The sequence below is a fragment of the Numenius arquata genome, chromosome 9 (assembly GCF_964106895.1).
Source record: "Numenius arquata chromosome 9, bNumArq3.hap1.1, whole genome shotgun sequence".
Classification (NCBI taxonomy): domain Eukaryota; kingdom Metazoa; phylum Chordata; class Aves; order Charadriiformes; family Scolopacidae; genus Numenius; species Numenius arquata.
The window spans coordinates 40,845,331-40,872,018 of NC_133584.1; positions in this window are offsets into that span (position 1 = coordinate 40,845,331).

The window sequence follows — 26,688 nt, forward strand, 5'->3', positions numbered from 1 at the left end:
AGTAAAGTTACACCAACAGTGCCAAGCCAAAATAAGATCCAGATAAGTGGAGCCATTAAAAACATGGGCTATTAGCATTGGCAATATTTTGTTCCCTCTTTAAGCGTTGCCTTTATTTAAACGACAGCACGGTTTACTGGAAATAGCAGATGGAGGTTTTATTTATTATTTACTTTTTTGCATTATTCATTCTTCGCGTTCAGCATTTCACAAACCGTGAAAATGGTAGCAAAGGCCTATTTAATTCCTTAGTTTTAATTTTCTGACACTGACCACGTCAGCACCTGTGTGGGAAGCACCGATCACATCCCACAGTGAGGGAAGGGAACACCACACAACCCCGGAGGGCTCTCCAGGCTGCTACCTGCTCTCACATAGCAGATACGCTACCCAGGCACTGGGACGCTGCTGGTGGTGTGGACTAGGGGAAGGCATTCAACCGTGGTACGTGACTCACTGCTGAACCATCACATCAGCTGGCATTAGTTCTGCTACCTACCCCATATAAATCCTATTTAATATATGCCTATTCAAGTATATGAAGGAAGATGGGCATAATGAAGATTAAAAGAAGAAGAAAAAGAAGGATTATGCAGGCATAAGTGCTATGGGCCCTTGCTGTGACATACAGAGTGCATTGTGTGGTACTACAGGTGCACCCTTATTCTAGCAGCGGCATGCCAGGAAACCTTCCTAACCTTGTTTGGTGAACTCTCACTGCATGTTCTTGGCAGCATTTTGCTTTTATTGTGGTTAAACATCACTTTAGATGGAGGCCCAGGCACACAATGGAGCATTAGTCAACACCAGAAGACAAATAGTAAATACCATGCATGAAATAATAGCGAACTAGTACCCAAACAGTCTCACGGGAGAGGGGAGTGTTTCCCTATTCCTCCAGTGCAGGGACAGCCGTGCCACCTTCCTGTTCCTTCTCCTTCCACAAAGCTTCCCAAAAGCCAGCCAGTTCCCCACTCTCTGTGAGCCAAAAAGCCCTTTCCTCCCCTCGAAAGAAAGCTGAAGCTTGCTGATTGTCACGGTTTCATGGAGGAATATCCAACTCAGTCGGCGACTAATCTTTTGAAAGAAGCCCTTTTTGCCCTGAAAGTTAATTTAAAGTAAGCTGCACTTTTGATGCTGTAAGAAAGCTTGGCTGGTTAGTCCTCAAAGGTTACAAACAACGAGAGAGAAGGGAAGGTTCCTGTTGTGCTATGGCAACTGTCAAAAACTCGTGTACACATTAGCAAGATGAAGTGTTTGCCCAGCCTGGGAAAGAGCAGGTAAACACCACGCTAATCCCTCTGGAGCTGAGAGACGCACGGGCTGCCAGGACATACTGCTTTCGTCAAGAGATGCAAGAAGTCAGTCGGGATTCGTTTCTCTCCTTGCAGCTTGTTTATTCAAGGCATCTACGCTCGGATGGTTCGTGCTTTACAAGGCTGCCCCTCTTGTTCCCTGTCGTGCAGCCATGCTGATTGAAGTACAAGGGAGCACAGCACCAAGGGAGAAGGAAGCTTCAAAAGGTCAGCTTCGCACTAGAAACGCACAGAGCAAGCTGGTAGCAAAGTCCCGGGGACCTGTCAGTCAGGGGCTGCAAGCTCTGCTCTTTCTTTACCATCAGACCTATCTGGCTCCAGCAATATATTCCCAGCTGGCTACACGGGGTGTTGAGGATGCTTTTATAGCACACAATAAAAGGCCTTTGAGCTTATGTGGAGAGTACCTAGCCATCTAGGACCACTGCTTATGGTACCATAAGTGATTGGGTGCCTGAATCAGGGTTTCCTGTGGATACCTTCATCTCTTTGGGATCCAGACTCCAAAGGCTGAGGGCTGGCATGATCCAAGACAAGCTCAAAATGATACCAGTTAGCTTTACTCAGAAATGCACTAGGGCTAGGTTTTATTTTTATATCCTACTACTGACAAAAGACTGTGTGTATCTCTGCCAAAACCTGAAATAGTACTGCAGACTGTGCAGAACGCAGGCACAACTGCTATTAGCCTCAGGAGCATAATTGTTGTGAAGCCATGAGAACTGAAGGAAAAAATCCTCATTCCGAAATGTGATTAACCATTGAGGTGGACATCACCAGGGGTGCCTTTACTTTGAATCAAGCCAGGCTGGTGCTATGGAAGAAGAAAGTCCGGAAGAGCTGAAATGGAAATGAGAGAGCCTGGTGACACTGGAGAGCTGCTTCCTCGTTGCTGGACCCATCAGCATCTGAGGAGCAGTGGTTTGGCTAAGCTACCTTGGAATACGTTAAGAGAGTCTTATCTCGGTATAAATTGTTCAGGTTTTCTTTTAACTGTCTTTCCAAACCAGTTTTCCTAAACCCTTACTCAAAACTGTATGATAAAAAAATAAAGATTCATTTAGCAGAGTTTACTGGATGTTAGTGACAGGTAAGGCCTGCTGTGCCTTGTGGAGGAAATGCTGCTTCCGCAAAGTGAAGACGTTGACACGAAACAGGGTGTGCAGGGGGAGACCTGCCCCCCTCTGCCCGCCCTGCGGAGCATGACTGTCGCACAGCCAGGGGGTGCGAGACATCCAGTGACAGGGGAGCCATCGCAAGAGCTTAGTGGCCAGGACATCCTGATAAGGTACAGACGAAACCCAGGCTGCATTCCTGTGTCCTGCAATGTTTGCAAATGTTTCCTGAGACAACAGAGAGGAAAAAAAAAAAAAAAAAAAAATGGGTTTTTGTTACTCTGATGAATCACGCAAAATCACGTGCGCAAACAGAGCTAAGGAGAGTTGGGCAACTCTGCACCTTCTGAAAATGTGTCCTCAGCTGAGGAGCAGCCCAGATGGGAGAGTGAGGAATACTCATCCCTGTCTGAAACTAAGGGAATTTTGGGGTGGAAGTGCAGGAATGCATCTCAATCCATGAAATTTCTTAAACTGCATCGAAGACATTGATCAAAGTCCAAAAATTACTTTTCATCCCTCAAATCCCACGTCCTGTTGCTCGTGTAGAAAAAATTACGGGTTTGCTGTCTTCAGGGGAGGAGATAATGAAAAATTCAGCAGGCTCACAAGCCTGTGGTAAGGCAGAGTTGATAAACTGGCTGCTAATGAACTGCCAGCTCCAAGAGAAGGGAGTGAGAATTCATGCTGCAGCCAGGAACTGCAGTAAGATTTGCTCTCCGGTGCTACAGCCACCTCACGTGGTAAGAGGATGGTAGGATGGTAGATGACTCAAAAACAGAAAAGAAAAGAAAAGTTTCAAAATTGTTTTGGTTCTGATTTTTCTTAAAATTGTGCAAGTCACAGCTACCACTGGCAAATTTTTTAACTTCTAAATGCAAGAGCTATCCTTTTTCTACATTTCTCTACCACATAGCATGCAAAAGGGACCTTAGACCTCAACATTGCTTCTACTACAACTTAAATCCAGTGAAACTGGTGGAAGTTTACTGGAATAAAATGGCCAGAACTCACAAATGAGTTCTGAACTCATGAAAATGGCTGAGCACCCTGAAAAAAACAGCAACGTGTTCCTGACATGACAAGAAATCCAGTTTATATTTCCCTGTTTACTTTGGAAGCAGGGAGAGCTTTGCTCTTATCGGATTTTCCCTACAGTTCTTAACAGCAAGATGAACGTATGGCACTTTGCGAATGCGACAGCTGAGTTCAGTTTCAATGCTCTTTAAAATTTCCTCTGCTTTCTCTCTGTTTAAGGGAAATCAAAGAATGTAATAATTACTTATCAGGGGATTGCTTTTTACACTACAAATACAAATGCATGGGATGACAGCCGAGCCTCACTGACATTGGTGACTGTTTTTAAGGCTCCACAGAACCATCTTGCAAACATTAACGACATTTGAGTCATCTCGTCTGCCTCCTCAGTCATACAGAAACTATTGAACGTGGAGGCAATGAGGGAAGTAGAGGAACCCTTTGGTTTATGATGCCGTCCACAGCATTACAACCTTCATGAAAGTTCAGCCTAACTTAGAAGATTTATAGAGTTTGAAGACCTTTTTTATTCGTGTTTCCTACCTATATAAAATAAATAAAAGAACAGACAAGAAAGCTTCCTAATAGGGCAATCTAGATCTGAAGAGCAAATTAAGGTCAATTCCTGCAAAGAATTCAAGCTACTTTTTCGAGTAGTTTTACTTGTGTTAATAGCCACTGCTCCTCCGTTTATGAATTATTCATGTACATGAGTCTCCATAAGACTTGAGCCCGCAGGTTAAAAACTTGTATTAAGCACTGAGTGGCTTAAAAATATATTGGTAAAGAAGTGCAGAACAACTTTTAATTGGTGCTAAAAAGAATAGCAATAGCAACAGTTAATTATTGTGAATAAATATTGTTAAACAAACACCGTCTATATAAGGAGAATGTAGTAAATATCTTCAATACAGCTTCAACATGTTGTATTGCATATTATGCTTTCGTTTTATGCAGGAACATTGTAGGGAGTATATGGGCACATTCATCCAAAGGAAAATACACAGTCGTTAAGCAGTACATGTCAGGGAGTGGTTTTGGCAGAAGAATGACAACTCCAATTTAAAATCTTGTTTATTTTCTCTTTATATGCACCAGTGTGTTCTCAACTCTTCTGAGCAAGGTGAACAAAATTTGGGGGCAGGTTGTTTGTTCTGGTGATGTTTTTTACAGTGGTGGCAGTTCCTGGTGGTTCCCACCGTCTCGGTGACTAACGGCGAGCAGCGTCAGCCTTCAGGACCCAGGTCCCCACTCCCCGCAACCGACGTCTGTCAGCATCGCTCAGGATACTGTACGACTCAACAAAACAGCATCTTCAATATGCATGAGGAGTCTCACCTGCAGACTAGATCCTAGGAAGTCTTGTCTATATTTGATCCAAAGTTCCCATTAAACCGGCAGAGGCAGCTTGCAAGAACTGCTGGTTCCTGTAGCAGTCGGTCCACAGTTGCTCCCCTCTGCTGGTAGGGTTTTCCCACCCATTGTTTGTCACTCTACTAAATGAAACAGGGATTGGGGAAGCAGGCACCAAGCAGGAGAGCACAGCACGCAGGCAGAGGTAGGCAGGGAAGGGTGAAAAATAAGGGCAGCATGAAAAAGAGTGAGGAGGGTACATGTTAGGGAAGAAGAACTGGAGTCAGCGATGGAGGTGGGGAGTGAGGTCCCATTGCTCACAGGAGGGCTGTGGGGCTCCGGCTTTTTGGGCATGGACACAGTGGAAGGAGGCTGAAACGGCATCTCATCCATACTGGTGCTAAAACTTCTGCAAGAGCTACAGGTTTCAGATCTGGTGAGGTCCTGAAGCAAGCCTTTTTTTTTCCACCTTGATGCTCGGTTGTTGGGTATGTTTTACATAACTGACATGTGACAGACTCATCCTCTCCAGGAAAAGCTGAATACATGTGTTTTTTTTTAAAAAAATCTATATACTGTTTCTGTTATACACTGTGTGCCAAAAAACATTTTAATACTGTGTAACAGGACGTGTGCTTTGGAATTGGAGTGAGTGGAAGAGGTCAACTGCGCTTAGCAATGGCAGGTTGCAGCAGATGTAATCCAGTCCTTTGCCTTCAAGAGTTCACGCTTTCGAAAGGCAGCCACACTCAGAGAGCACTGTGAAATTTCCAAAAAGTAAAAAAAAAAAACCCACCTCAGCCCAAAGACAGATTGTTCCTGTCAGCTTACTGAGCTTGGGAGTATGAACGCACATTTGAATGGCATCGAGTGTGGAAATGCAGCTGCTGGGGTGAGGAGGCTGTGGCATGAGTGCTATGGGGCATGGGCTAGGCTGGTCCCACCGGGGGGGCAGGAGAGGCAGCTCAAGCAGCGGCTGCCATGACACCTGGACACTATGGAGGCAGTGGGGGCAATGGGGAGGGTGGCTCTGGCATCTGATTAGCTAATAAAAAACCTCTGCAGTTAAAATGTGGTCAGTCCTGCTGTGTAAGTGTGGAAGGAGGTTTAATCCATACCATCACCTAAATAAACTAGTTTTAACCCTGAGTCCACGGCCTGCATCAGGGGTTACAGGGTTAAAGAATCACGGAATCACAGAATCACAGAATGGTGGGGGTTGGAAGGAACCTTCGGAGATCATCTAGTCCAACCCCCCTGCCACTAGAGCAGGCTGGACAGGAACACATCCAGGCGGGTTTTGAATATCTCCGGAGAAGGAGACTCCACAACCTCTCTGAGCAGCCTGTTCCAGTGCTCTGTCACCCCCAAAGGAAAGGTGTTTTTCCTCAGATGGAACTTCCCGTGTTCCATCTTGTGCCTGTTGCCCCTTGTCCTGTCATTGGACACCACTGAAAAGACTCTGACCCCCATCCTCTTGACATCCGCCCTTTGGATATTTACAAGCATTGATGAGATCCACTCTCAGTCTTCTCTTCTGGGGAGACGCTGCACCCACCAGCTGCAATTGGGGAATGCTGCGCCCACCAGCTGCAAACAGCCCTGCCCCAGCCAAGGGACCTCTGGTCTTTTGTTCCATATTTTCTGCTGAAGCTGTTAGTTTTATCCCTTGTACCTGTCCTTCCTCTTTGTGTCAGTAAACCCAGTAACTCTCTCCCATACTGTGCCTCTCATGCCACAAGTTGAAACTTGTTTCCTGCTCGCTGGTGCTGTTCCAGTTTTTCACGTGGCAATGCCTAAAAGCTCCCTCTGCCCCTGTGACCTGCTCCATGAAATGGATGTCCCTGGACAGTAAGGACAGGCTTTAATGACATTTGGATGCTTTCTGCTGTGAATAGAGGATAAGATATTGGCATATCTGACAAATGATCAGGAAGGGTAGGACCTTTTCCCCAGCACACACTGAGGGATCTGTATGTGCTGGATCTCATCAGCAACATGAAGTAACGAATTGAGCTGTCCTACCTGTTCACCAGCAGTTTTAAAAGGCCAGGCTGGGGACGATGTCTGTGAGGGCATTCAGAGCACTGAGGAGATTGTCGCCAAATTGTAAGCATTGTTTTCCAGTATCCATTGTTTAATTTGCAGAGCAGGTATCAATGTATTCCTCACCTTCTCTGGGAGCTTTGCTGACCCCTCTCCTCCTCCCTCCTCCTCTTACTCAGATGCAGAGGGAGGATGGGGGTGCGAGTGAATGGGTCATAGGGATGATATTTGGGAAACTGGCTCCACCACAGGTATTTTTCTGATCTTGAGTAAATCACACACATAGCCTCCTTCCTCCAACCTTTCCACAGCTGAATAGTACATATGTGTGCCTGGCAGAATACAGCAGTGCACCAAGATACCCCAATTGCCTTCCAGCCCTTATGGGATATAGGGCATATTAGTCCAAGTCAAGTATGACACTAACACAGCTTTGGGCTTCTTGAGTAGTTCTTTGATACCTTCACATGACACAGCACTGAGCCATATAAATGTACCCTGTAACCACTGGTTTTAAGCTTTCTCACTTTTGGACCCCTGAAACATTTCAGGAAAGGCACAGGCAGCTTCACAAATGTCCCAGATGTAGTTTTTGTGTATGTGAACATCCTTTCTTTTGCCACCCCCTACAGTTCACGTACAGGTCAAAACCTCCTGAAGTTAAGTACATTATAGCAGCTAATGTCTGTCTTTTTTTTTTTGGAATGAGCAAACTGCATGCGGTGTTGTGACTGTAAATGGCTTAGCCCAGGCAGTGAGAGCAAGGAAAACACAGCGGCAGGGGCTCTGGGTAATGTTAGTCATTTCAGGACCCCATGGTGAGTCTGCATAGCTGGCCCGGCCACCTCCTTGCTGTTGTGTGCTCACACTGGGCAGAGGAAGTCTAGCTCAGGGCTGTACACGCATATTGCTGCCACACAAGTATAGACATAAGCATAATGTGCTTGTGTACTTCTCCACACAGCTGGCCCAGAGTTTTCTGAGACACTAAGTTGTATCATTATATAGATCTTGGATTATATTATCCATCTTTCCCTTTCCTTTTTGGAAACATCTCTTCACTCACATGCAGTTTAAAGACTGATCTTTTTTTTTCTTTTTATCTTCTGCACAATCTTTGTGTTGACGGGTCTGTTTGCTTCTAACTTCAGTGACATTCAAAGTTGTGCAAGTGCTTTGCAAGCACGCAAGAAGATGAGTCTCTGCTTGAATGAGATTGTAATCTTTGAAGGCAACAGCAAACACTGAGCATGGGGATAGCTCCTGAGAGCAGGTCTGAGAAAAGCTGGTCAAAACCCGATGTTGTTGTTAGGAGCTAAGTGTTAAAATTGCAAACGTTCCAAAACTAATTGTCGTCTCTGATTTCTCTTAAATCGGCATTAATCATTATTATTATTCTTTGTGCTTTTTGTGAAGATGTTGTCACAGTGTTTCTTAATGTCTTTTCCATTGATTTATCAGAGACTGAGATTTTAATGTGAACATTTTAGTAGCTATTTCAGTAACAGTATGTCACAATATTAGCTGAAAAACAATTAAGCAGCTCAACACTTTCACAAAATAAGAAAAATCTTACCATTCTGTTGCAGAGAGTTTTGTTTGATGAAAAAGTCAGTCTCATAAAAATCATTTATTGAGAAAAAGCCAACTGGCTTTTGCAGCTCATTCTACTCGGAGAGATGATGACCTTCAACCTGCTCAATGCAGAGCCTTGCCCTAGGTTTGAGGGACTGGTTTCCACGCCGTGACTGAGTTGCTGCCAGGCAGCTGCTTGAGCACAGCTCAGTGTCAGTGAAGCAGTTCCACCCTGACCCAAGGCAGAGAGACCTTTCCTACCGTATCCGAATCCTGACTCTTCTCTGCTTTGTAGACTGTGACATAGAACTCAGTTTATTCATGTGCATAGTTTTATTTCCATCGGGGCATTCACAGAGCAATGATGCATTTCTTCAATGGGATTTAAGGCTCTGCCCATACCACAAATTAAAACAGGTTTGGAAACCAGTCCTTGGCCCAGAGGCTGAGAGGTAGCTCGCTCTCACACACTGCTTGATCTGCATCTCCTCAGCACCTTGTCTTGTGCCCCGGTGCCATCGTTATTATTCTCTGGGAGGATTTTTTTTCCAGCTAAAAATGCCTAAAAAATGTGAGGATTTTCTCAACAACTTTTTGTTTGTTTGTTTTTGGTTTTGGTTTTGTTTTTGTTTCCCTGTGGTAGGAGGGTGCCGGTGAGTTTTGCAAAACCCGTGGTGTGATGTGCCGGTGTGTGGAGGCGTTTGTGGGTCCACAGCCCGGGCACAGGCTGGAGGAGGGAGCAGAGGGAGCCAGCCTGATGCAATCGCAGCCCTGCTGTCTGCTGGGAACCGGCCCTCGCACGTGGCCTATCCCAAACCTTGTGCAAGCAGGATTTGGGAAAGTTTTAGCTGACATACACCAAAACCCTGCCCGGAAGCATGTTAACAGTTAAACAGCCCGGGTAATCAGCAGGCCAGTGCTCAAACCTGCCTCCTGGCCCTGTTGGAGCTGGTGGTGTGGATACTGTGATGCCTGTGCTGAGGAATAGCATGGGACTGCCTGTAACACCGGGTGTTGGCAGGGGTTACAGAACTGCGAAACGCCTTTCAATAGTTACTTATTGGGTTCTATTTTAATTGCATTTTGGTTTTATGCTTCATTGTTATCCATTGGATCTGATGTTTGTCTTTGAAAATTACCAATTTTCTTCATTCTGAGCCTCCCTGAACACTTCATTTCTTGCAAGCACTGAGCCTGCAGACAGCCTCTCCTCTTTGCTCACTCTCTTATCTTTAAGAAAATTACCAGTTGGCCAATGACTTTATTTTTTTTATTCTCCTCTAGATGTTATTTTCTGCTGCTCTTCAGGCACTAGGAAAGTGCTGCAGGGTAAACCTGCTGCCCTAACTTTGTACCACATTGGAAAATAAATGGAGAATATGAATAACAAGTTCCTTCCTGATAGAAAGTGGACTAGGCTCTAACTAGCCCTTGGCAATATCCTTTTTTAACTTTTATCTGGCCAGCTGCAAGCAGGGTGCTCTTTCTGTGGGGCATTTTCCTTAGCCATGCCAGCCCCATGCAAACAGACCTGCTGGCTCGGTCCAGCGCTGCTGTACGTTGCTGTAGCTCTGATGGATTTATATGAGCTGATGCTCTGACCTACTGCCCGAGGCAGAGTATAACCAGGCAGTGTTTCTCATGCACCATTTAGATGATTTAAACGTTTAGGAGTTTACATTAGCCTTCTCCTTTTGATGAATTCCTCATCTGCATTCAGAAAAAGAGCCTCATTACCTTAGGACAGAGCCATTATTTACCTACCACTTATTTCTCAATATTTTGCTCTCACCCAAGAGCACACTAATGCTTTCTGCAGCATGAACAGCCCTGAGCGCTGCCCTGGTGAGCAGACAAACAAATCTCAGCGACCATGCTGCGAAGAGGGGGGGTTTAAGAGGGTGAACAGGGGTAATCTTCGGAGGATAGCGTCGTATTTGGTGGCATTTAGTCATAATGCTTCAGAGCAAAACAGGCTTTTTTTTTTTTCCCCAAAAAAGATCGAATAAATAAGACATTATTAGAAGATCCTTAACCAACACACTGCTTGTTGTTCTTGTTATGAAACCTAAGATTGCTATAATCTTTAAAAGGTTTTTATTTTCTGTTTAGAGGCACCTGCCCCCTCTCATGGCACTGAAAGGTAATTTTCCCTTGAAGACAGATCCCACATTTTCCTGGACCAGTGACAGTCTAACGCTGTATCTACATCTAGTGGTTTTCCCAGCACATTGCCACTGGCTCCAGCCTGGCTGCCAGGGAAGGCACAGCTCTGCCCAGGAGAGCACCCTGGATGCCCGGGTGCGCCTGCCTTCCCGGGACACCACTCATCACCCAAATCCCTAAATCTGCAGCTATTCACGTATACAAACTCTAACCCAAATAGGTGGGGACATCTCTGTGCAGAATAATGCTGCAGGAGTTCTTGTGTGTCTGTGCTGTTATGCTGGAGACTCACATCTGGCTTGCTGACATGTATCACTACTGATACAGCCATTAACTCAGGATCACTTCTGTAGCGCAGCTGATATTGTCCGTGCCTTTATATATGTATGGAAAATAAAGCTGAAAGGGAGAGAAGACAGGAGGAGACAGAAGCAGTGCAGCTCTGCTTTATTCTTCATTTTCATTTTCCAGAAAACATTAACACTAAACACAATTTGAAGATCTGGATCCCATGTCCCATCCCTACCCTGCATCCAGATGCATCACTCCAGACATTTCTTGTTCCCCTTCCCACGTTTTTATTCCACCCTGCCCCTGTGTACCCTAGCTACTTATTCTGGGACTGGTTTCACCTGCTTCTGCACACTTGTGTCACACTGGACACCTGTAGGGCCTCAAACATGGGTGCAGTTTGAATAATTCTTCCTCAGGATGAATGCACTTCACAGCTGTAGAGATGGACTCTGGCTGCATTGCACATCTATGGGAGGGGGCACAATCCCCCTTGTCCCAGCCAACGCTGTCTCTGTCACTGCATTGCAGTGACTTTCTTCTCCTGTGGCCTCTTCCTCACTGCCTGTGCTCCCTGCTCGAGCCTCCTGCTTTCCAGGTCAGCCAGATGCAAGCAGCTGGCTTCACTCCATCTCTCTCCATGGCTCAGGAGAGGACCCGCATCCTTGGCCCCCCACCGCTGCCGGGGAGGTGTGGTGCTGCAGCCCCAGAGCAGCTCATCTCCCAGCCACCAGCACTGCAAAACCGGAGCCAGGGATGAGCTGCCAGTCCCAGAGCATTGTAAGTGCCCCCTCTCAGATGTCCATCATCCTGTCACATGTGCCTGCCAGAGCTGCAGTAGATGTCTTTGCCTCTTTAGACAGAAGCACCATCTCTGCAGTGTGTTAAAAAGCCCCTCTTTCTTGAAAGCTTCTTCAGTGATGGGGGACAGGCTTTAGCAGAAGTGGAGCTGAAGGAATGCCAGACGGGCAGAGAGATGCAAATGCCTGGCTGAGTAATTTTTGTCAAATCCACACGTCCGAACAGTAGGAGTGAACTCTTGAAATCATGAAGCCGGCACAACCCTGGGATTTATTTTTAAAGCCATTTGTGCCTTTCTCCTTAGTTCCTGTGCATATTCAGAGGAGGTTTTTAAAGTTCTTACTGCAGCCACCGGCCAGGACGTGGCTGTTTAATTCAGTTTGCACTTAAACTGTACATGCTTAATGAGGCAATTCTCCTCTAAAGATAAGACCCAATTTCCCTATATAGGAGATCAAGAAAGAGGCTGGGCTTCTGAAAGACTCTGGAGTTGGTCCCATGAAAGATATTACCCTTCTCCACAAATCTTGCATTTCTCCAGGCTAGGAACCAGAGAAAGGCACACAAAATCTCCCCATGGAGGTCTAAGTAGCTCCTTCTCTACACTGCCTGTATAGAAAATCCAGGTGCCGCGTTTTAGAGGAAATGTTTTTTTTAAGATTAATCGGCCGGAACTGGGCCAGTGAGGAAAGTATGTTTACAAGTACCTAAAGGGTGGGTTGAAGGATGATGGAGCTGGACTCTTTTCAGTGGTTTCCAGTGACAGGATGAGGGGCAACGGGCACAAGCTGGAATATGGGAAGTTCCATTTAAATACGAGGTGAAACTTCTTTCTGGTGAGGGTGACAGACCCCTGGAACAGGATGCTCAGGGAGGTCGTGAAGTCCCCTTCTCTGGAGATTTTCGACCTGCCTTGATGCAGTCCTGAGTAATGTGTTCTGGCAATCCTGCTTTAGCAGGGGAGTTGGACTAGATGACCTCTAGAGGTCCCTTCCAACTCTGACAATTTCGTGATTCCGTGATTCCGTGAAATACACAAAGATTTAGCATAAACCTGAAGAATAAAAGTAACTAGTAGATTCAGTAGCTGCAGATAATAGCAAAAAAGTCTTCTATTAAAGATGGCCAGAAAATGTAAGTTACATTCGATGTTTCTTTAGAATTTAAGTGAGATGTGTTCTGGAATATTCAGTCATTATTTCGATAATGTCAGAATTATGTATCATGAAGCATGTAAAAGACCCCTAAATACGATACAAAATTAAAAAAATAAATCTAAATGATGAACAAAAAAAAATAAATTCAGTATTTGAAAAGAAAGAAGAAATGGGTCTGCTAAGTCGTCTTTTCATGAGAAAAATTTCTCCAAGTTAACAGAGACCCACAAAACTTCCTCCTTGGACACAAGGTCATTTTAAATAGGAAAATTGTTTTATTAAAAAGAAGATCAAGTATAATTGGTACCAATAAATATAAAATTCTACAGCCATTACAAGCCACAAACAGAAGAGGCTCATGAAATACAAAATAGCTTCAATAAAAAGGAGCACCGAAGCAACTGCATTTATCTCCACCAAAGTCTCCCTGTTCCCCTTGAAATTTTCCAAAAGAAGAGTTCCTTCCCAGGTTGTCCTCTAAGATCAAAAGAGCCCTCAGCAACCAATGAAACAAGTAAGCGACTATTCAAAATAAATGAGTCAGCCTCCAATACTGATCGCAGGGGGAAAAAAAAAAAATCAGGTGTTGTTTCTTATGTCCTCCTCCCCCTTTCCATACCCACTCCTGCTCCAAATGCACATGTTCAGCTGTAGATTTATAACTGCACTTTTTTGTGCATATATCATGTTTGTCTGGAGATGAAAGAGTTTTGAGGAAGTTCTTTGTCAACCAGTATTATTAATGACGTGGTTGTAAATCTCACTGTCATAGTATTTACTGAGTAAATAAGTACTGTGTGACCTAGAGGAATATTTTCCCAGTGAGGAAACTAGACTGAAAAAAATGGACTCATCTTTTTTTTCTATTATACCTCAAAGTCACGCATGGGGTTGGGCACTCATTCAAAGATGAACTCAGACAGTCTGTATCTAACAGGATCAGTAACATGCAGATTTTCTAGATGTATCACTTAGCCTGAACTCCAACAGGTTGTGCAAAATGGATATACTTGGTGATTGGACTGGAAATAAAAGAAATTTATGTATTTTTCCTATAATTCCTCTGACTTTTTTTTCTTTTTTTTTCAGGTTGTGATCCAGCAGACGTGAGCTTTAGCCATCAGCCCCTACTGGGATCATTCCCCTTCTCCTGCTGCTGCAGTCCTTCATGGTTATCTTTCTTTTATCACACTGGAGCTTAGGTTGCTGCTACATGCTCAGCATGGTGCCTGCTCCTTGTGACCATCCTCAAGCTCCTGCTGTTGCAAAAGGCTGTGGGCTGCTTGTAAAGTGGAGCTGCTCCACAGCAGCACATGGAGACCGGTGTGCTGAGGCTGGCTGGACCCTCTGATGAGCTTTTTGGTGGAATTCAGGGCATTGGCTTAAAGCTGTGGAGTCCTCAGCAGTTCCCGATACAGTCCTTGACTCAGCTGCTGGGTTGTCTAAGCTGAGGTCAGCAGAGCTGTTCAATCTGGTGCTTCATCAGTACAAAGCAGAGGAAAGCTGCCTCTGGGGTGATCCCTGCAAGGAGTCCTCATCTTCTGAGCTGCTCGCCCCTCCTCTCGTGCATCACCCCTCCCTCACTAACCAACCCCACAAGCTGAAATGCTCCTGGCACATTTGCATCCCTGTGTTAATGCTGCTGCTCAAGGGGGTGAGCCGAGTGCCCTCACCTCTGCTGCTGTGGGCACCGTGGTTTTCAACATGTAGTGGAGGTGTCCAGACCACTGAAGGGGTGCCTAGTTATCTTGTTTTGAGATCTGGTTGAATAAATAAAGCTGTCTTACCCTTTTTACAGAACGACAAAACAACTTAAGATGCAAAGGGATCGCTTTAGGTCATCTGGTCTAACTCTTGCAGGACTCAAAGGCGGATACAGCTTTGACATTAGATCATGTCACTCAGGGTCACATGCAGTCAAATTTTGAGTACTGCCGAGGATGGAGACCTACTACAGATTTCAACAGATTTCCTGGATTTTCTGCCTGCTGTCAAATCACAAGTTGAGGTGTGCCCTTGGCTCTCACATAAGGACCTCTGTGCCCTTCTGGGGTCATTTCTTCCTGTGATGTTTCTTACCTTAGACATGTGAGCAGGCTTTTCCTTCCTGGAAGCCAACTGGATCAGCCCAAGACACAAGGTTTGCTTACTGTTGCTTTTCTTCCCCCTCCTCCCCTTATCCCTGCCCGCTTTCAGTGAACTTGAGCAAGAAGCCTTTCTTTTCTGGAAAGCATAAACATGTTTGGAGTGCCACCAGAGCAGATAAATATTAACTGTGCCTCTGAGAAGAAGCCATGGCTGCTAAGAGCTCCTTTTATCCATGGATCTTACATAGGCAGCACCATGACCCTGCTATTGCCTTAACAATGTTAGATATATAACTGAGGGCCAGATTCAATAACATCTGAGTTGTCTTGCAATCAATTTTTCAGATCTTTTGTGACCTTGCATGGGACCAAAATGATTGTTTTTATTGAATTGAAGCACACCATGTTCTCTCAAAAGTAATTAAGGTATTATGCAACATTAGTTGTTATTCAAAAACGATCACAGGACATTTTATAATGCAATGTAATGAAACGGCTTAATAGAGTAAGTGATTTTGCTACTTTTCATTTTACCCTACATACGAATGTGACAGGCACAAGCAAATTCATTTCATTTGTTCAACAAAGCAACTTGTAGATCTTTTCTATACCTGTGTTATCTGTGTAATTTATTAATTTATTTTTTAATTCTAGGGCTGTATGTTAGAGAAGTCTTCATGTTTAATACAAACTGTTATCCTGGCTAAGCTATACATGCGCGTGATGGCCTGTCATCACTTCAGAGAGAAACAGAAGTGCAACTTTAAAACAGACTGTAGTACCACTTTTAATGTAGAAAAATATCTTATAAAATATTCTATTTTGACAGAAAGAGTAAGAAAAAGTATATTCTACCACTTCTTTATTAAATATAGAAATAGTATTCACAATAAATAGTTATTTGGTTGTTCTTAAATTAGAGATATATTAATATCAAATTCTACGCATTTGGGTTTGCTGGGAAACTGTGAGTCTGGATTCTGACGTTAACATTGACAGAAGGTAGGATCTCAAAGCATCATGGTATGAGGAATTCCAGAATGGGGGAGGAGAGGTGTACTACCTCAAAAAGACAGTTAAAGAAATGGAATTTTGATTTAAAAAAAATAATCTGAAGTTATTTCCATGTCATATGAAATGAACAACAGCTTCTCCCTTGTTTTGGACTCTTTTCTGAATTATTTTTAGGTGTGCCTCTGCTCCTCTCCCAGAAAGGCAAGCTGGCTGCTCTCTGACCCCTCTTCAAGGAGCAAAAGTGCCCGAAGGTATTTAGTGTTGGGGTTCTTCTCTGCCTCACCCATCTCCCTCTGCTCCTGTCGTGAGCTGCTCAAGTTGAGTTTGATTCCCTGTGTGCCATGTGTGCTCCCGATGCCATAAACTCGCGGGAGGTGTTACACCAAATGCGGCTGGAAAACACCACATCTAGAAGGAAATAATTTTGTCTCAGCTTAGAATCAAGGGAGAAGAAGGGTCTTGGTGAATTCCCAGGGGCCATCCCAGTTTTGGACCTGCAGGAAGGGGGCTGCTGCAATGTGATGTGATGCGATATGGCACACACCTGGCTAACAAGGAAGGATGATGCCACTGAAACTAGTCTAGTGTATTTGGAGGCCAGTGACTAGTGGTGTACCCCAGGGATCAATACTGGATCCAGTCCTGTTTAACATCTTTATTAATGATCTGGACGATGGGGCAGAGTGTACCCTCAGCAAGTTTGCAGGTGATGGGGAGGAGTGGCTGATACGACAGAGGGTCATACTGCCATCCAGAAGGACCTCAACGGGCTGGAGAAATAGGCTGATGGGAATCTCATAAAGTACAACCAGGAGAAGTGCAAAGTCCTGCACCTGGAGAAGAACAAACCCATGCATCAGTATGTACTGGGGGCTGCCAGCCGGAAAGCAGTTTTTCAGAAAAGAATCTGAGGGATCCTAGTGGACACCAAGTTGGACATGAGCCAGGAATGTGCTCTTGTTGCAAAGAAGGCTAATGGTATCCTGGGCTCCATTAGACAAATTATTGACAGAAGGTCGAGGGAGGTGATCCTTCTCCTCTACTCGGTGTATTGTATCCAGTTCTGGGCTCTCCAGTACAAGGGAGACGTACATACTGGAGAGTCCAATGAACGACCACAAGAATGATTAAGAGAGCATCTCTCCTATGAGGAAGGGCTGACAGAACTGAGACTATTCAGCCTTGAGAAGAGAAGGTTTAGGGATCTCATAAATTTCTATAAATACCTGAAGGGAGGATGCAAAAGATGATGGAGCCAGGCTCTTTTCAGTTGTGCCCAATGACAGGACTAGAGGCAGTGGAGACAAACTGAAACGGAGGAGGTTCTGAACATCAGGAAACACTTTGTTATCGTGAGGTTACTGAGCACTGGCATAGGTTGTCCAGGGAAGTTGTGGAGTCTCTATCCTTGGAGATATTCAAAAGCAATCTGGACATGGTCGTAGGCAAGCAGCTGTAGGTGGCAGGAGGGTTCAACCAGATGACCTCCTGAGGTCCCTTGCAACCGTCTGTGAAACATTGGGGTATTAATGAGTTGAACTACACATAACTGATCCATCAAGAAACGTGCTGTGCAGCAGATGGTCAGCTCGCATGAGAGATTTGTATCAGGCATATATCAGCCCATGGTCACAGGTATAGAGAAACACTTCAGTAGGCAGGAGACAAGAGAAGACTGGTTCCATGGCCTGGGAGCCGTCAGCTCTGTGCAGCTCTTGGCAGACAAAATCTCTATTTCTGGATTCCTCCACTGGAACTTAATTGGCAAATTTCTTCATTACTTTATTTTGTCCTTCTCTGTATTCAGTAAGTCAGAAGCTTTATTAATAAAATCCGACCCGTTATTCATGTTCCGGTGGCAAGAGGCACAGGTACTTCTATTAGCCACTTTGCTTGTGGCTGATCCCCATCAAAACAAGAAATCCCCCTTCCCCCAAAATCACTGTCTCCTGTGGTACAGATACCTCAAGGCTTATTTTCTGGTTACTTGGGACATCCGTAGTTACCATATATTAAGCACAGCTTTCTTCTAGAAGAAGATAAGAGGAAGTTTATTACCTATCAGCATCCTAGTTTCCACTTTCTGTCTTCCCACATGCTAGGCTGGCAGAGATTTCCCAACCTGAATTCCTAAAACGTGTTGGGAGCTGGTCTGTGACACACTGTTTATGAAACAAAATCTAGATTTTTTTTTTTTTTCACAATAACAATTATGACTTTTTTTAAATCGGAAGAGATACATTGCCAGAAGTTATTTTGCTGTCTGGCAACCACCTGATCCTAAAAACCTGCCTTAAGGGCTGAGTTCACAATTCTTCATTTAACAGAAATGCAGTTGAGGTCAAGAAGAGTTTTTGTGGTTTAGGGGTACATGCCGTAGCCCTGGAGAAAAGCAGTAAATGTTTATATTAATTGCACTAACGATGTGTGTAAGAAAATATTCTCTGTAAAAAACCCAAACAGCTCACAAACACTAACAGTTAATCAGGACTATTTTGGAGGTAAATTTCTATACAGTTAAAGCACTTTTACAACAAAAATAAATAGTACTAACCTCAGGCATTTATTTTTATTGCACAGCTACCTAATCCAGTAAATCTCCTAAAAGTTATAAGGCAACAAAACTCTGGAAAGGGTATATTTATTTTTCAGTGGACAAACCCATCAAAATTACTTTACACTGCCAAATACTATAAAAGTTCAAATTATTCTTTCACTGTTCAGTTCCCAAAATCCCTTAGATTCACTTTTGCATTTAAGACTTTCTAAGGGCATCATGACTTGATTTAAACATTTCAGATTTCAACTATGTTCTGTCAAAGGAAAAGTTAAAAATAGCCATTGCGTATGTTTTGTCTCACAAGGGTGAGCAACAAACAGAAGAACAAAAGGTTATTGAGTAAATATAGATTTTGGATGGGGGGAGTGGGTATAAAGGTTCCAGATTTTTGTAAGTGCTTTTATGACAGACTGACACAAACATTAAGACAGTTTGACCCATTGTGTATCCAAACCCCAACAAAAAGTGATTTATGGCTTATTTAAACTTGTGGTACTGAGGTGGAAGACATTCATCTCATTCTACGGATGCTTAGAATAAATCAAAACTGATTTGTGGATAAGGCATTAAACTTGTTTTGTATAAAATTGAAGCTAAAAAAAATATACCTGTGTTTTCTCAGACTAGTCTCCCTAGGAAAATGTTAGCCAGTAGGAATGGTTATAGAAAGCGAAGGTCTTTCTTTTTCTCCATAGCAAACGTGAACAGCTGCTTGGTTTGAAATGTTTCCTTAAACGTGAGTAATTGCTCTGGATCAAGGGGTCAAAGTATGAAATAATCATCAGCGTAGTGCAGCCAAACTTTTGGAGGTGAATTATCCAAATCTCATTTAAACACACTTTCAGAAGATCTGATATTCTTTCTGTAGCAACAGGGAGCAGGGAGAAGCCAGGGGGAAACAGAGCAGATTTTAACAGAAAAATCATGAAACTGCAGTTACTAGAACTCAGCCCAGACTATAATTTACTCCAATTTACTATAACTCACTCTTCTTAGATGCTGAAGAAGTATCTCGTCATAAGTCAGGGAAATAGCTGATGACACTTCATGCATTCCACAAATAACAATATCTAATTAGCAGAATAGTAAAAAAAAAATAATTTTTATATTTAATTTTGATCTGTTTTTATCAAGGTTTTGAAAGCGATCAGGACTTCATTGATAACAGAACTTCACCCACAATAACTTCTGTCTTTATTTATCACTGTCATATGATTTGGGATTTAAAATAGGACCCTGAAGTTACATGTTACCAGAGATATGAGCAAGAACATACAGGCTTTTCTGTCTACGGGAGTTGATGCACTTTCTGAGATCCAACCTTTAGGTCACAAATTTTATAGAATTCACTAATCTTTGCCATCTCACTAATCTTCACCATCTCTATTTTTGCAGTGTCCAGCTGACAGTATTCAGGTTTTCATTTAATTTATTTATTTTAATTAGCTTTGTGAGGATTTAAAGATAGTAAAAGCCAATCTTTCTATTTGGACATCCTGAAATAGCACATACTTGACAGCACAATATTTGGTCCTTAATTGGAAGGGTTTGAAAGATACTACAAAATTAAATGTAAGTGTTGGCTTTAGTTCACCAAACCTGTACTCTGAAAGTTTTCATTCTGCTTCTTCCTTGGTTCCTTTCATCTTGGTCAGCTAATGGATAATACTCAAGCAAAAGTGTTTGCTAGGAAAGAAAAGAGGGATTCTTTTTATTTTGTTCTCTCTGGGGACATGAAAATTATATTTCACTCAGTTCAGAAAAGAAATCCTAAGGTGTCTAATCTCTTTCTTGGTAAATATGATCCTGCAGAATTACAGCCTCTCATATAACTTCTGCATTGTTTAGCGTCCACAGATTTACAGGTATTGTCCTCTGCCCAACTTCAACATTCAGTAAGGCAGAGAAGGGATCTTGGTTTTAATCCAGCATAAATCCCTGGTTAGTTTTATGAGGCTGTCGCAGACAAGACACAAGGGACAAATAGAACTGCAGCGTGTACCAGGACTCAGGGGTGAGCAGAGCCTCAGGGTAGGCTCAGAGCTGTGGTGAAGACTTTGGGATTGCTTTTGCTGTTGTGGTTGCCTCTTATGGAAAAGCTGGAGGCAGAAAGGACAGAGGAGACGCTTTGGTGTTTGGTGAGCACAAGGTGTCTTTGGTGGCTGGCTGCACTGCTAGTTCGGTTGGTGGTTTTTAAAAAACTTTTCCTGAAATGCCAGATGTTGATCCCATTTGGCAGTGGGATGCAGAGGAACAAGCCACTGCCCTGTGGCAGTAGAGGGTACGGAATCCTAACGCAGCCAGAGAGTTACTTGCACTGATGCACGTGATGGGAATACTCTGTGCAGGGCATTCGGAGTAGCTGGCTCCAAAATTGTGACATTGAAGAAATGTCCCATCTTCCTGCGTAGACAGGGAAATGCATATGGTGACATCATATTTTAGTCTCTGTTTTAAGGCAGTTTAAGGCCAGAATAGGTTATTGTATTATTCAATGCAAGCATTTATTTATTATGACCCATTGTATTTCATACAAATACATATATATTGAGCTCTATGATTACTTAAGCAAGTGTATTTCCATTATCATAACCTCCAAGACATAAGAAATTAAATAAGAGATAAATAGGAAAAAGGAAGGTAGCCCCCATGGATGTTTGCAGCCCCTGCACTGTCAGGCAGTTGATCGTGACGTTCAGAGATTGAGAGGACCAGAGCAGCTCGTGGATCCCCCAGCCAAGCTGCAGAGGCAATAAAAAAATAATAATCTCCTGGGTCCCTCCTGTCCAATCTGACAGAAATTTCTGCTGGAGTTCAGACACAGGTAATCAACTAGATGTTGGCAGGTGAACCCAAGTTGCTGTTCCTGCTCAGGAAGTGCAGGAGGATTATTTATATTATATTATTTATATTTATTATTATATTATAATGCAGGAAGTGCATTATCTTACTGCAGGCTTCATGTCTTGTGGAGGTGGCAAGGACAAAGCCGAGCCTTCTTGGCTGTCACTCATCCACAGGGAGGGAGATGGCTTGTGGTCCTCTGCAAACTCCCCAGAGGCTTACTGTCCTCCAGCCAAAGAGCTGCAGTGTTTAATGACCTCCTCAGCTAGGAACACCGACGATGAATTTGTTTAATTTCAGCTGCCAAAAAAATAATTTTACTATGCATCTGCTTGTCAGATCCAAAAGACCCTTTCCCAGAATCGGGTATTTTCTTCCTATGCCCCTGCCTGTTAAGACCCATTCAGGTTTTTTTCCTGATAGAAGTAGTACATTTTCTTCCACATCAGTTTTTTCAGCCTCTGAGTCATTTTGAAGGTTTCATTTGAACTCCCTCCATTATTTCCATATAGAAACCAAATCAGGAAGAAATATTCTAGGAATAGCTTTATTGTGTGTGAAGCAAGATTGCTTCTCTCCTTGATCAGTTATCTGAGATGACATCCAATCATTCCCTGAAACAATACTTTCTAAAACAGTCTTCTAAACCATAGATATTCATGATATTACCTTGCATATAACTGAATTGAAATGCATTTTGTGAAACTTGAAATATTTGACTCTACAGTTTTAACTCCTATATAACGGAAATTTATTCATATTATTTACTATCTTGCCAATTTTTGTGTCATTTGCAAACACACCACCAATGATTTTGTATCATCTCAGACATATGAACAACTTTAGATCAAGAACTGCCACCTTGTTAGTAACTGTCTGGCTAATGGATACCTCTCCATCAACAATTTATTTTCTGAGATCTGTCACTGAGCATGCCTTTTGTTTATGTGATGTGTGTTCTGTTAATTCCACATATAATTTAAGCATTTTGGTTAAAGTTCTATGCTGTAGTAATAAAACTGTAAAATTAGTTGTCTTATAATACTATGCTGTAGTAGTAAAATTATACTGTAAAAATTAGTTGTCTTCTCTTTAACAACCTGCTGCACCAAAAAAGGTAAGATCCTTTCACTGGATTTGCCTTCTGTAAAGCCATGCTGGCTGTCCTGAATTATATTTTCAGTTTAATTATTTGTTGGTAGAATCCTAAGTAACCAATTTTGTGGTTTGACCTGCAGTGGCAGTACTCCATTCTTTTGGAATATCTCCAGTTTTCCAAATTTTCTCAAATCAGACTTCAGTGCTTCAGAGATCCTCTTCAGTACTGAAGATGGTGGGAGAAGAAAAGGGGTCTACTGATTTCCAAAACCTTTCAAAATTCAACTAGACAAGGCCCTGAGCAACCCGATTTAACTTTGAGGGTAGGCCCACCTTGAGCAGGGGATGGGACCAGATGACCTCCAGAGGTTCCATTCCAACCTAAATTTTCCAATAAATCTGTTTTCCATTTTATATCCCAAATGGGTATAATTCTCCTCCTCAGGGGAAAAAAGGAAGTAACCATATACCTAAAGGCTGGGTCATACTGCATAAAATTATGTAGATAATCTTAAATCTGGAGTCTATTAATTTTTGAGTGACTAACCTGACATCTTAAGAATTTCATGTGTTTTTTGCACATGATAATTCTTGACTGTTCTGAGTGACTAATAAGCATTAATGTGCTGGTCTGGAAGATTTAAGTGGGAAAGGAAAATCAGACAACTGTGACATTCATAAGACCCTTTCATTGTTTCATTCATAGAGCTGAAAATGTTTCTAAGAATCTTTTGGTCAAAATTAGCAAGCAATTGAATGTCATGACACTTGACAGTCAGGGATGCAATGGACTTAACACATCTCCTTTGTCAGAAAGGAAAAGGGGAATAAACTGAGGGCAGCTTGAATTAGCCTCTGAGATGAAGGAACATATAGGTTGAACACATAGGTAGTAGAAACTTCAACTGAAAATGGCAGCAAAACACAGCACAGTTTATTGTAGAACTTCAGTGCTACAGGAATACAGTTCTCCTGTTGTACTGAAGTAGAGCGCTGCGCTGATCCTGCCCGAGCTCCTTGCCTCTGTTTCCTCTCGGGAATTAATTCAGAATTTCAATTTTATTTTAAGTGCAATGAATCAGTTTCTCTGCAGCTATATCTGAGAGAAGTACTGCGCCTTTTATTTTTAGATGCATTAAAATCAATTTATTGTGATTAGTGCTTCTCATTTTCTGAACTTCCTGCTTTCTCCACTAATGACAATTAGTTTGCTAAGAATACCCAAATGTTAGAGAGCAAAGTGCATGACACTCTGATGTAGTCAAATTCGGCTTTCATTCATCTCACTCTACAGCCTTTTCATTGTGATTTCAAGACTCTGGCTCCAGTCATGCACCTGTTTGACTCAAGCTGGAGGATCTGACACAGCCCCCGCGCTGCAGTTTGTCAAAGAAAAAGCAGCTGAGTGGGATTTTGCATGCTCTGTAGGAACCTTCCTCCCACCAGTGTCTCCTGCAGCAGCAATCTCCCTTTTCCTGCTGAGGCCTTCCCCAAGGAGCTGTTTCAGGGGGACCAATTTCATTTGGTGCATATTGAAATTCCTGGTTTACTTTTCTAAGCTGACCCATGTATGCGTATTTAGCACAACTCTATTTAAAGGAACTGTTACTGACAGGCAAATTTAATCCTTCCTGTGCCCATTTACATGAGCCCCATGAAGTGGTCTACCGGAGGGACTCCAGGTCGCTGCTGATGGCACTGAACGAACGCCCTCCTACAGCTCCTACAGCTAATGCTGCACTGATGGACATGTGGATCAAGGTTCATGTGAATGGGCCTTGATGGTACAAAGGTCTGCAACCATGCAGTGAGATGTCAAAATAGAGCTTTTGTGCTTCAAAATGTGTTGAGGTCAGAAGGTTAGTGTCTGAGTTTATCCTAATCGCAGGGCCCCCTTGACCACTTTGTCTCATTAGCCAGGGTATTATCTGAGCCGTTATGTTGTTTTCAAGGCGGGATCAGCTGGCAAGACTGAACCTTTCCCTGTTTTACACACCCAGGAAGATGTCTGAATGCATATTCGTTTTAATGTTAGGCATGATCTTACTTTTTTTTAATCTAATCAACTTAATATCTCCTTCTTTTACTTGAGCAGGTTTTTAATGGCTCTTAGGAAACAGTGCCTGGATTTGCTCTCTGTGTTCTCTCCAAACATCTGTGTTAACTAAGTGGACAGATTGTGCTAGGTCACTATTACAAGCCATTTCTGTTTCCTTTTCTCTACCAGAGCAAAGACTTTGCCAAATATTGTTCCTGTTTTTCCAACCTCAGTTTGAAAAATGTGTTTCTTTCTATTTATCCTTACTGCCAAATGAATTCTCAGCTTGAACACTGCAGCCTCTTCCTTATACTTCATGCCTACTTATCTAAGCACCATCAAAGCCTTCATTCTCTGCACCTCTGACACTGTCTCCTGCCTTGAAATGTTGCTCTAGCTTCCATCCTCCATGGAGCTCATTTCTTGTCACCTCAGGTCTTGTTGTATTGTGTTAAGCTTTCAGATGTGATTGCTATTCACAGCATAGCTTGGATTGGCAGCCAAACCAGCACTTAGGCAGCTTTCAGACACCTAAATTGCAAACTGTGAACCACAAATCTCTTTTCCTCTCCAGTCCTTCCCCTCTACTCGAAAGCCTTTACTCCTGAAGACACCTAAGATGACCATGCAGCACCCAGAGTGATCATTACTCTTCTCCAGTTCTGCCCTGAACTGTCCCATCTCAGCAGGTCCATGCCTGTCTTTGGACCATCCCTCAATGCAGATATTCTCCAATATAATTTCTTTGGGAGGCCCCACACTGACAGAACTGGGCCCCTAGGCAAATACTTGGATGAAGGTGAGAGGGGATTTGTCCTCTTCTTAGTATAACTAAGTGACTCCCAAACTTTTCTGCCACAACCTCACTTCCAGCTGCAGTTTATGACCCATCTGTTTGCCTCAGAGAGGGGGACAGCTAATGTTTTCCAAAAACCTGAGATGGCTCACCTCAGCACCCACAACTTTCCAAGATGTGTCCTAGCCACAGCCCTAGGTTAAGGAGTCTTCTGGCAGCTCTCTCTGCCCTGTACAATTTGTGATTTTCACTGGGGAGTGATAACAGTTTTCACCAGGAAGAGGTGAAAGCATCTTCAGCCATGTTGTCTACACCATAACCAGGTCCTTGGGGAACTCTCATTCGAGGTCAGAGAGGTGGGTTTGACCCTGCTTGTTTGACCTCCACTCCTAGTGAAAAGAGGACGGGAGGGACTGAATCTTTTATTCATTGGTCATGACCTAAGCCATTAAATCAATATTAACTCGACACCATTCAGACTGCTGAGCAAGTCCCCATACCCTACACTCAACTTACTGTTACCTGCCTCCTTCCCCGATTCTGTGCTTTCACCCCAATTTCAGCATCGACAATTCTGCTTTATTTCAACTGATGAGATTTAGGGAGTGGGAAGAATGAATGGCCTTTATTTCACATTAAACTGGCATTTTGCAAAGGGATATGGCTGGATTCCATTTCCATTATCTAGTTTGGCCATTATCTGACATTTCAGATGGAACTGATTTATTGAAATTATATTACCTCAGCACTCAGTGGTTACTCACTACCTTTGATGGGAAATTGTTCAGATAATCCATTGGGGCATTAAAAGGACTGTCTAGAGTACTCCTGCTAGTAAGGTAAGCAACATTGGATCAGCATGGCTAATGGCACTGAATGGGAGGCAAAGTTTAGCTGAAAAGGGTTGAAAAAGTAACAATTTATTTGAGAGGATTATCAGAAACACACTGCAGTGTTCTTGAAACTAATCCTATTGATTCCCCCTTCTTTTGATCTTTACTGTTTTCCCTATATCAGGCAAGTTGGAGGAATAAAAATGTGCTTCAGGTTCAGTTCACTCTTATTACTTCATTTATCTATATTCTACAGAGTCTCACATAGAGAAGTTAATCTTTTATTTATCAGAAGAATATTTCATATGTATTATCCCATAACAGCCTTTTCTACCACTGCAATAGTGGAAGTACTATCAGCAGTAGCGTTATGAACATATTAGCCTCATTTTTAAAAATGTAGTTGCGAAAATATGGCATGGGTTCAGGCTCGATACTCAGCTTCTCAGTCAGAGGGCAATTGTTTTTTCTTAACACTGTTTATATGAAGGTATTTGAGAAGGGGCAAAAGTAAACCAGAAGAAATTTCAGAAGTCACGTTGCAAAAGAGACTCTCCTAC